This window comes from Amblyomma maculatum, chromosome 3 (assembly GCF_055883805.1).
Source record: "Amblyomma maculatum isolate TAMU_Amacu chromosome 3, ASM5588380v1, whole genome shotgun sequence".
NCBI classification, from domain to species: domain Eukaryota; kingdom Metazoa; phylum Arthropoda; class Arachnida; order Ixodida; family Ixodidae; genus Amblyomma; species Amblyomma maculatum.
In genome coordinates this window covers 10,046,768-10,059,096 of record NC_139346.1, presented here as the reverse complement: position 1 = coordinate 10,059,096, position 12,329 = coordinate 10,046,768, and the positions used below count along the sequence as shown (strand labels likewise).

Genomic DNA, 12,329 nt, shown 5'->3' with positions numbered 1-12,329 from the left:
TAGATAATCAGTTGTAGATGTGGTGCTCTAGGTCGGAGGGAAATATAAGCTTCCCACACATTTTAAGGCATAACCAAACTACTGAGCTGTGGCAGCACGTGCCTCCGGCCCAGTGCATTCTTTGTTGTCCTCCTCTTGTGCAGCCGCGCTTAAGGCACAGCCAAAGAAGGACGCTGCAAGGGTAGTTTTTCTAACCAATTATTCCAGTTTATTCTCATATTTTATGTTGAGCTTCTGTACTCTGTGAAATTTCTGGAACTCAGCGGAGAGTACTATAACTGTCGCAGCATTCAACAAATTCTTTTATTACAGTTCTTTCTCTGCATGAACAAGACAAATTTATATAAAAAAAGGAAATGAATACATAACTCCTCAGGGCTGTTTCTTGGACTAGTTAGTGGGGTTTACTCATTTTGGTGAGGCCTGAAGTGCAAAACAGAGTGACGTGAAAGAAACACAGGGCAAAGCGCTAACTTGCAAATGAATACTGAGCTCACAAAAATATTGGGGGAAGGGGGGGGGACTTAAACTCTTCCTTTAAGGTCATGGCATGCCAGCGTTAATGGCGCCAGTTGCCGGTTTTCCTTGTGGACCTTGTAGACACATTTTGCCACTCACTTGTTCAGAAGCTTTTAACTTGCGGCTGCACTGTCCCATACATAGTCGCAAGATACTACATTATAAAACCACCGCGACAAAGATCTAAAGCACCATTTTAACCAAGCCACACAAAGGTATCTTCGTGGCCTAGGGGTCCTGAAGGGCTGGATTCCGATTTCACCCTTCCATGTCACACCTGTGTTGGCAGCGCCTACCAATTCGGCCATGCCATGTCTCATGCCATCACACAACTCAATGACTAGTCATGCATGACCATGTCGTCTGCCAGCTACCACTTGCCAGAGCCATGCCCATGATTTTTTGCTCATAATGCGGACAATGGCTTTTCTGGGGGACGAAGCCTTTAATGGTGCTGAATGGGAGAACTAGGGTTGGAACACTTTCATCCAGCGATAGAACTAGAGCAGTTTCTTAGCACCAAGAACAGTCAAGAGCAGTCCAGGCTGCACTTCAAACACAAGTTTGAAGGACGTTGCCTGACATCAAAAACACTGCATAATTGCTGTTTCACTCCTTTTAGCAGAACATTTTCGAGAACACTGCAGGATCTGCACTGGAGAAATGCGTAAGCATGCTCATTGCTGTGTTGTCCGCAAGATGTGTCAGCGGGATTCCGAGAGTAACAGATACTGCGCCTTTCCTTTCCTGTAAACCAATTATAGAAGGGTGGTGAACTGTGATGCGTTCAATGGAACACTGGTTGTGTTCAACAAGGGGCATGCGATATACTGTGTGCAGCAGCAATGCTCAGGCTTTCGCATTTCTCCACTGCAGATCCTGCAGAGCTCTCGGAATTTTTCAGATTGCAGTTGGCTGATTACCTCTCTTTACACACTTTCTAACCATTCATACCATTTGTGCACGCAAATCACGTCCTTTCCCGCTTGTTCACGTTTCAAACATTTCAAATTTCCCGCCACTGGAAGTTAGTACCACGTGACCCGTTTAGATGTCGCCATTACCCCTCTAATTAATTACCTAGTTAACCCACATGCATCAAATTATTTACCCAGCAAGATTTTTTGGCCCTCTATCTAATGCAACCATTCTTTTTCTTATAACTTGTTTCGTTCAAATGTAATTGTGATGACAATTCTGGTGACATGAAACTGCCGATATACCTACATAATGCTGACGCATTAAAATGGCAGTGACAAAGCATTACTGCCCTGTGCAGTCATACCTATTTGACACATGGTGCCTCTGTTGCCACAGAGGACATGGGCTCAACTTCAATGTCTTAGCCGTGAGAAGCTGAGGAAATGGAGGTTAGCATTTCATTTACAATCATGCCAGTCACAATACTGCGGTCTGGCTAGCGGTGGTGATCGTTCAAGGGGCAGAACATGCACACCCTCTCTTGGCATGCTACTGCACTACTCCTCACTACTTGGCATCTCTGCTCCAATCCGCCTAATGCAATGAGCTATACGAGTACTGATGCGACAGCATTTGCTGACCATGAAGAATGTCAGGCATTCGGCGTCAGTGTCCATGCGAAGCCTTCGCCTACTAACTGTGGCAGGTGGTGTTAAGAGGTATTTCCCGCCCTCCATTTATGGGAGAGGAGGGAGATATTTGGACACGAAAGATACAGCAAAGTTGAACCAAAAGCCACGACGAATAGAAATAGAATATAATCGTGATTGGAATAATTGGAGAGTGAAAAAACGATGGAATTAAAATTGGATTGGTTGAAACATTCCAAATTGACTCTGGCTATGAGGGACGCTGTAGTGGAGGGATGCAGATAATTATGACTAAGTGAGGTTCTTGAATGTATGTACTCTGAAATCGCACAGCACGTGGGCACCTTGCATTTTGTCTCCATTGTAACATGGCAAGGATCGAATCCGGGTTTCCAGGCTCTGTAGTCAAACACCCAATGACCAAGCCACCACAGTGCACAATGAGAGTAGTAATACATTGGTGAGTGAATTTCGTCTGCAGTCAGTCGAACTAACCGTCCTTAAATTTGTTTTTCCTACAACAAAACTTCCTATGAAAATGCTCTTCATGAACCGTTCCCAGCACTCGGAGGTGTCAGGCATTGCCCCTAGTATGTGGGCCATTCACTTCTGATCTCTTCAGTAGGCACTCCAATCCTGAGTGACCCTAGTTCATTGCTGCAGAAGTGGTGGCTGCACAGGATATTGGTGGCTGCAGGAGACAGGATAAAATGGAAAAAAGTCCAATTGACTTATTTTCAGTAATGCTACTGCACATGTGCGAAGCCTTCTTCTCTATTTCTACATAGTAGGGCAGCAGTTCACTGCGTGTGTGAAAACCATGCTGTTGCGCAATAATTACATGCATTGCTAGCATGTACTCTGCTCTCAGGACCGCATGCATTGTCACTGCCTGCTATTGCAATAAACGAAAAGACTCTGCCAGGCATGCCATCTAAGAGATCAAGTGCCGCTTGGAAAATAAACCCACCCTGCTATTGTGAAAGAATTTCTGCAGAAAATACGTGAGGGAGACCCGGTCACCCGCCCTGTCAAACATACTTTGCCTGACATCTGCAAGAGGAGGCGTGACTAGAAAAAGGTCCATAACAGAGCTACATTGCATGTGCTTAACAAAGTTGTTTGCTGGGTTAACTAGTATAGCATTCTAAAATTTGAAAGTGCTTGGAAAGACAAGGACAAGAGAAGTGGACGAGACAAAAGCATTTGTCCTTGTCTTTCTGAGCACTTTCACATTTTAAGACTGCAAGTGCTGTTGTGTATAGCAATAAATTTGGTTATTCATAATTTGTCTGTTTTTTATTCTTTTTTTGGCTATTCATGACAAGCTTACAGAGGGGTATTTACATGACCTCACACGTGCCGCTTTATTGCCCAGAAGATAGCTTTTGCTAAGAAATCCGGAGTAAATTGTGGTGAGCCGATGAGACATGCATAGCAGTTTTTTGCAACACTCCATGAACAGCAAATTGGTGGCCACTGTGCTGTTGGTGAATAGACCAAACGCGCACGCGCAGTTTTATGTAATGTAAACCAAGGATTAAAAAAAAAAGGCGGAGCACTGCAGCTGACTGAAACCGACGACATATTATTAGTCTTCGTGTAGTTCTGTTTGGAGTATTCCTTATACTTTATCTAGTTAGTTAATTAGTTGAGATTAATTCTATTTTTTTTATATTCAGTTTAGGCCCAAGTACCCTTAAGTTTTAGAGGGGGTTCAAGTACAAATGACCCAGTTTTTTCTACTAACATGCTTCCTGCATGATTGTTTTTTTCCAGCATTTAAACAAAGTGTGCAAATATGAAAGGAAAAGAAAATACCACATGACTACGGTCTTGCATTGCTAAAGTTTGAATTATCCGAATTCAGGTTTTATCTTGCATGAAAGATGACAGAATCCTCTTCATGAGTATGTGGCTTCCGCCCACACTGAAAATCCGGAAAGCCCGTCTTCCCCCCCCCCCCCCCCCCCCCCCCCCCCGAATCAATGAAGCATACACGCCCACTGTTTCAAAGTGAGCAGCCACCGCCACTGTCAGCCAACTCTGACAAAGCTTTTATCGAGCTGTCCCACTGACAAAATTTGGCAATGGCAAACACAATGATGATCCCCAAATTTGGTCCAAACCACCCTCAAAATTTGACTTCGTCTGATTTGGACCAAAACCGACGTTCAGGCTAATTCAGCTATGTCAAGCATGATGGTGACTTTCAAATTTAGTCCAGGCCACTCTCTGCTGAAGCTGGATTCAGTTTATTGACAGGCACACTGGACAGCACTCAAAATATTGTTATGTCGCTAGTGAGATCATGTATGTAACAATGCAATAAAACAAGGTGAGCGCTTGTTAAAGAACAGAGAGCACGTGCAATTAAAAAAATCATAGACTTTTTCCCGAGACGTGGTTACGTGGTTACAGGGATGATGACAGTGTTTCACCGCAAGAGATTCCTTCAGTCGTTTTTATGCAATTTCAGTGCCAAATTAAAATAAATCCTCAATTCTTGGATATTGTAGTGCTCGATCTATACTAAATCAGACATTTTTTTTACACCATAATCTAATTTAATACATATTGTTACATTCTGGTCCATGTTTTGTCCCTTTACAGGTCCAATGGGCACATTCAAGTGCAAGGCCCTTAGTAACAATTGTGCAGCAATAGTACCGTGTAGCTGTGCACTATCAGACATAAAGGGCCAGTTCTGGAAGGCCTGTTTGGTGTCCATGGGATCAAAACATAAGTTATAGTCCTGTGCATTGTTGATAAATTCAGTCTAGCCCCACCATCCACTGGTTGTCCTGGTTAGATGACTTGGTAGACAAACTGCCCCACATGAGTAACAGTCCAGGGTTCACTCCTTGGACCACGTCAAATTTTTCACTACTGAAGCTTCTGGAAAACATATATAGCTTTTCTTTTTACCTGTATGGCTGTACTTATATGGGTGCTAATGAGTAAGTAGCCTCTATTTGAAGTCTACTTTATCTTGTTTCCACTAAGTATACATTTGACTGATCTAGCAGCCAATGCGTGGTACTGCTTTCTTTGATACACATCGCATAATTCAGCACTCTGCCTGAGATGAGCAGTGCACCTGCTGCTAATCATATTGCTGTAACGCATGTAGCTCAGCCAGAATGTTCTCCTCAGTTGAGCAAACCAACCGTTTTCTGGTCGGAGCATTTCATCAATTAAAATAATTAGTGGACAACACACTTTGAAACAAAATTATCTTTATTATTTCAATCAGTAAGCTACTATCATTTGCTTACCATGCATGAAACATTTTGTAGATTTTGAACTGTATACTCACCACAAGATGAGTTGAAACGGTTCCGACTGATAACAGCTACAAGTGAATGGCATCCATCCTTCCACCGGTGTTCTTGTGATCTGCAAAGAGCAAGGCTCCTGAAGTGAAAGCTGCATGGGCCACAATCTCCACATGAAGTCTTGTATCAAGGCATTTCTAGAACAAAAGAGTTTATTCTAGTAATGTCGATAGGCAGTTCATTGAAAGGTTTTACAGACACAGCTGCTTCTAGCCAAGGAGGAGCTTCAGTTTCTTGGGGTGTATTATCATTTTGTTTTTGTTCATGAACTTGCCGCAGAATACATATCTTTATCTGCCAACAGAACTTTTTTTTTATGTACTTTGTTCTTTTCAAGGCTGAAGCAGTACAAGAAAGATAAGGCTGCAAAATAGATTGATTCTTGTGGTAAAGTATGTGAAGTAAATGAAATAGGCTTCTGCCACAGCAAGAACCCTCCACCTAGTAAACAATCTATTTCACTCCGGCAATGTAGTGCAAAGAGCGACGTGTCAAAGAACGCGAACTAAAGAAAACTAAGCGCTGTTAAAGCTGATCACACCATCGATCACTTCAAATCTTGCGTGCACGTTTCTGTACGGTCCTGTCGTTTTTCAGAGAATAACTGGCACTTTTTACATCGGAAACAATAAATTACTTTCTTCCTGCCGATACATTCCGAACATGTTTTTAGTGCGCTCGCCCAAGTTCTGTACTTGCCCCCACGCATTGACATTATAAATGGCATTGAACCATTTTAACCTCGCAGAAGCCGCTGAAATCATTGTACTCTCCTAAGCTCGTTTCCGATGCACGGACATTTTTTAAATAGGAGCGAACTTACCAAGATTAGGTGAATTGCGCGTATCGGTCGGTGGTCTCGGTTCGCCGACGTTGCAAGTGTACGACAACAATGTTTTAGCACAGCGTTTAAGGGTCTGGTTGCAGACTTATAAAAACTGGGAAAGCATATGACAACCAAAGAGGAAATGTAACAGCATAATAACAGCGCATATTTCTGCCTCTAACGCCGTACGTTAAATGCTTCAAGCACGGCGCCATGAAGAAAAATGCAAAAGCGAATGCAGCGCCACTACTGGAAATTACAATTGCAACTTCATGCAAAATATTAGTAACAGAAAAAAGTTCCCTTCTGAATGACATCTAACGACATGACTTCAACATTTAGAACTGTATTCTTGATGAGAAAGCCGAGTATGTTGCATCCTAAAGAGAAGAAAAAAAAAAAAATGATTGGTAAGTGCCGCCATCTGCACCGCTCGCAAATGCAGGTTCGGCGCCCTATTTGAAATAATTATTTTAAACGAGCGCATGTTTGCGCAGATAGACCTCGCAAGGGCCGCTTTGCTCCATCGAAGCATTTGACGCACGACATGTAGCAGTGATCGCAAGGCACATCCGTGCAGACCTGTGAGGAACCAGTGCAAATGTGAAGATGTTCCCTTGCTCCTTTTTCTTCTCGCAAGCAATATTCCAGGCACAAATAGAAGTGACTATGAAAATACTTTGCAGAGCCCAAAAGGAAGAATACACTGACGCTGAGCAGTCCCATTACGAATCCAACTGGATTGACATGTTGGAAAACAAGTGGCTGATTTGAGCCTGGCAGTTTTGTTGATGTGCTCAACTGACAGCAACTAGAGCACAACTCACCCTTGACGATTTTTTTTTTTTTTTACTTTTTACAGTGACTCATGCTATACAGATATTTTATAAATGCACTAAACAAAGCGGCCCAAGCATACAAACAAGCGATAGTTTGTTTTGTCTCGCACTCTTATTTTTTCCTTCATGCATGAGCGCCCACACACTAGGAGGATGAAAATCCTGCAGGTTATGCACCTGTATGGATATGAACGAGGAATGACCAATGATGCAGCATTTGTCCAAACAAAGGCACATAATGCTCTTGAAGAGCCTATAGAAACTCTCAAATTGAAATAATCTTATACTACAATCCTTCTTTTTTTTTTCTGGATGAACACAACGCTTATAAAATATGTTCTGTAATGCAAGCACCTTTCCTGTCATCAGCAGGACATCCGCAGCTATGCATCTAAAACTTGCCGCCACTGTGGGGAAGCAATATGAAATGCAACAGTAAGATGCACTGCTTTGATCTAGCAATCTTTTTCCGCCTCAAATGAGAATTCAGTGTACTCACCACGTTTACAACTATTACAAGGTCCTTACTACCCATCCGGTTAGCCCCTGAATTTAAATCTCCAAAATGAGAGGGCATGTGCTGCACTTAACATATTTGCTAAATATGCACTCAGGCACAACAAAACACAGTGCCTTTCAGGTCTTGCAGACATGCGTTATGTTCATCTGTCAAGAAATGTCTAAATACTTGCGTGTCTAGTTAGAAACAAGCCCCTATTTCACAAAAACTGGAGGGACTAAAAAATGTTAGGAACTCACACAAGCCGCACAGTTTCATGCTTGCAGAATAGCAGCTATGTTCTTCTACCAAGCACATATATGACCAACTGCTTATTTCTGTTATCTGAAACTGCTTCCCCAACAAAATCTTGGCTCTTCAGTAAAACTTCCCATCATGTCAGAAAAGAAAGAAATGAAGCACCATACAACACTTCCTAGCTGCGCCATAGAACTGAGCAGTGTCCACTTTTATTTTTTTGGTAAAGTTGTTTTTCTTTTTTAGATACGAAATGGCTGTGCTATTCCAAGTTTGACATTGTGTCCACTCCTATCTTCGTCCAAGTTGGATCGATAGTATGTATAAATCGATAAATAAAAAATGAAGCTAGTGTGACTCGATGAAAATAATGCTCGGCACTTTCTGCACATAGGAAAGTACAAAACACTAGCCATGCAACAATGACTAGCATCTCACAAGTAGGTTTCCATGGATATTGTGTACGTTTTTATGTAGGGGTGTCTTGCACTTTTTTTTTTTAGGTGAAGAGGATGCGATAGTGTGCAACAGCAAAGAAAAAAAAATGGCAAGAGCATAGCCGAACAGGTTCCTCATCATCATCCTAACCAGCCTGACTACACCCACTGCAGGATAAAAGTCTCCTTTAATTCTCTTGTAAGGAGGAAGATGAGCATGCAGGAAGCTCAATGTCGGCAGCCACAGCCAGTTTGCTCAAAGTGGGAGACAAATCATCAAACTGCATGGGAGAAGTTCTAATTAGGCATTAACGCAGATGATGATGATGATGGTGCCATGGTCAGAGAGAAAGTCAAAACCTGAAATGGTGTCACAGCAGCACGACGAGAGAACAAATTCTATGGTACATAATGAGCTGTGAATGGTGGCCCTGGCCGTGCAGGCAGTCAAAGGCGAAAGACACTGCGCATTACGATGTGAGAAGCGAAAGATCAGATAATGTTGTCCACACTTTTATTAGCAAGTGCAGTTTCCTACACATCACAGATACAGTAGCACCAGTATCAACAAGGAACGGCCCTACATTTGTTGACGTATTCGCAGTTCTTGCCTCAGGCAGTAACTAGTTTTCCTGGGGCAGAGATGCAGCAAAGAAACCGAGTGGCATTATGAGGATGGAGGCGAGTAGGCAGGTGGTGAGTGGAGGTGTCAAAGTTGTCTGCAGGACAGACGTGGCCGGGGCTCAGGAGGCGCATAAAGTCAGGCACATCTGCAGGTGGCGACAATGACGCACAATGTGACCAGAAACTCTGCACGCATAACAAATAAGAAGGTTGTCATATATGCGCCAGGAGTCCACACAAAGAGGGGACAGTTACGTAGGAATGAAGGTGGCAGGCTACCGTGGAAGGCGGAACGGGATAAACATGTCTGACCAGATCTGACGTTGCCATACATGAGCGTTATTGCAGCAGGAACCTGCAGATGAATGAATGGCAGCACTTCAGTCACTTGCTCTCAAATCAGCCTGAAGGGTCATGGCCAGGCTAGATGGAGATCCCCAAATGTCCTCAATTAGGAGTAGCTGTTATATCACCTCCCCAATTGCAGTCTTTAAACTGGTCCAGCAGCAAGCTGCTGACGGAACTAAGCTGGAAAGTGATTCAAAGTGCACAGAAGGTGGCTGAACCAGAATGTGCTGCTTTGCTCCTGGCAAAGCATGAATATATTGGCAACAGTGATAGGGTTTAGGACAACTGCGTCAGCCTCAATGTTTTTGAGAATGTGCTTTATCTGATCCATCTCTGGCTGGAGACTTCTAGATGTGTACACAGGTTCACAATGTCTTCAGTATAACTGGTGAAGGATCCTTGCAGCTGGGTTTAGGCTCACAAGTACTGTTTGGAACACAGCTTTTGTATGCAAGGGCAGCCAAAGATCTAAGAAAAGGCGCGTTTAAAAGCAGACTAGGTGGTGAAGTTTGCTTTGCGGTTTCTGCTCTACAAACTGGCAATGCCTTTCACGTAAAACACCATGTCGTTCAGCTTCACAGCGTCGTCTCCCTGGTTGTGGACGCTTAACCGCTTGTAAGAGGTAAGCCAATCCTATGTATCTTGGTCATTGAACCCATTGAAAATGGCCGGGTCCCACTATCGACATCAAGGTCCCTACATACCTATCTTAATGTTTAGCCAGCTGTGGCGACCTAATCCTTGAAAACTTCATCTCATTCGCACACTTAATTTTCTGCTGCCCCTTGCTACACGAAGTCAAGAATGTAGCACAAAAATAAAGAACAATGGACGAAGAAGAACACATAAGGCGATTGACTAGCGCTGGTCAATCATTTTATATGTCCTTCTTCGTCCGCTCTTTATTTTTGCGCTAAATTCTTGACTTCATGAATGATCAACTAGCCCGGCAGCAAGCTACACTTGGGAGGGAACGAATAAGGTTTGCCACATGAGGGACGGTGCACGAATTCAGGATCTCTGAACAGAACAGATACTCAGCTTAAAGGGCCACTGTCCGGGAAGGCCCTTTTAAGAAAAGGAGCCCAGTGTTTCGATCAGGTACCGGAGATAGTCTGTGCAAATATCTACAGCGACACGCGCGCCGCAAAGCATCGAAAATACAATTCAAAGCTCCCTCATGCTCTCCTTTGAGAAGCCAGCTTCACCGCTCCCTGCGCTGGCCCGACGGGCGCCGATAATGACGTACGTATCGGGAACGACGTCCATTGGTCCGTCTAGCTGACTAACGGGAGAAGGATGGGTGTCTACCGCTCGCAGCGCGCTTTTCCCTCGCCACGGCCAGACTGAATCCAGCGGCGCGCGCTCCCTCGACCGTTTTTTTTTTTTTTTCGCGCTCGCGGAGAGCCACGCCCCACCTCCCGCCAAACGCGGAGGAGGAAGGGGAATTTGTATTGCGGAGGCTAGACGACCTCGTGCAGGAGAGTGAAAAACCTTTGCGAGGGAACGGAAGGAGAGAGGCAGGATAGAATCGGGTGATTGCGGTGGCTGTAACTGCGTTATTAGTTACTCTTTTCAAAAACATTTTGCGGCCTTGCGGTCCAGGGGCGAAGTCTCACAGTCACCGGGGAAGAAAATATTTTCGACCGGAGGGTGGACAGTGGGCCTTTAAGCGACGAAGGCGATCTTAGTCTAGAAGCAATGAGCGATAATTTCAGAGCCATTGATAATGAGTGCATGGCAGAGGTAGGCAGTAGGACAATTAGACAGGCTACCAGTAAACTATCTAAGCAGACGAAATATCCGATTATGAAATGGCAAGGCGTGAAAACCTCCCTCCGATGGGTCAGGATAGAACTGGCAGAGATGTTAAAGGTACTCAGTGAACGTAATTTGTTCGACGCAAGGGAGTATATTACGGAGAGAATCGAGCATGCTCTAAAATACAATGCTAGCCTGAAAGAGGTGAAGGGGAAATTAAGTAGGTGAAAATCCGATGTATGCATACCAAGGTAGCCGAGGAGTTCTACACTTAACCAGGCTGATAATGAGATTAGCAATAGTGAAGAGCAATCAGACGTTCCGTCAGTGACAAAGGAAGAGGTTAAGAAAGCTTTAGAAGCTATGAAAAGGAGGAAAGCAGCTGGGGAGGCTCAGGTAACTGCAGATTTGTTGAAGGACGGTGGGGATATTGTGCTTGAAAAATGGCCACCCTGCATATGCAATGTCTGGACATCGTCACCGGAGTTTTGGAAGAATGCTGACATTATTTTAATCCTTAAGAAAGGGGATGCTAAGGACTTGAAAAATTACAGACCAATCAACATACTACCTGTTGCGTATACGGAATTTACTAAGTCATTGCTACTACAGTTATATATATATTGAACTCGAAGTGGATCACGGAATAGTTAGATACATAGGCAATTTCATATATAAGGCAAACCAACAGATGAGGCTCTCTATAACCCAGAAGCATGAATATGGTACATGTATGGCAGTGGTGCGTTGCCTGCCGGCAACACACTGCTCACCAAGGGTGCGGCGATGACCTGCAAGGTGTACACACGCACTGAATGTCACCTGCCACCTAGTGTCGAAAAGGAGAGTACATTGGGAACACTTCCAAATGCCACTTCGCAGGCGCCAGAAATCTTGGCAGGCAGCAGCTGCCATGACTGCACAACCCGGCTCTATGCATGAAAAATGATTGCCGGTGAGCTGTTAAAACAATCCTTTGCAGGGCACGACGCGCAATTCGATGGACATGAACAACGCTGCTAAACTTTAATGTGGGATTTTCAGGGGGATATTTTGAGAGTTCGATATAGGAAAATGATATATATGCATTTGATATATCCGGGATCAAATACAGAATCAGGACAACCTTAGACTTTAATCAACCAAATGATCAGGTAGGTTTTCGGAAAGGGTACTCTACCATCGATCATATTCATCATGCTATCAACGAGGTGATAGAAGGATGTTCGGGATATAACCAGCCTTTATAAATAGCATTCGTTGATTAGAATAAGCATTTGACTCAGTCGAAACGTCAGCAGTCATTGCC

The 12,329-nt window shown here is 43.8% G+C and overlaps 2 long non-coding RNA genes across 4 annotated transcripts in view; both read right to left on the bottom strand.

Moving 5' to 3' along the window:
• Positions 1–12,329, bottom strand: part of LOC146194200 (uncharacterized) — a 290,048-nt gene that overhangs the window by 223,821 nt on the left and 53,898 nt on the right. The window lies entirely within an intron of this gene.
• LOC146194202 (uncharacterized) overlaps positions 329–12,329 on the bottom strand; it is a 32,662-nt gene continuing 20,661 nt past the window's right edge. Inside the window, exons 4-5 of one of the 2 annotated variants that reach the window (XR_014705814.1) lie at positions 5,410–5,489; positions 329–2,781 (exon numbers count right to left, since the gene is read on the bottom strand). This is a non-coding gene — a long non-coding RNA (uncharacterized LOC146194202). Of the gene's footprint in view, positions 2,782–5,409; positions 5,490–8,203; positions 9,058–12,329 lie in introns of those variants that run through there. The other variant, XR_014705812.1, reaches the window with a different exon arrangement.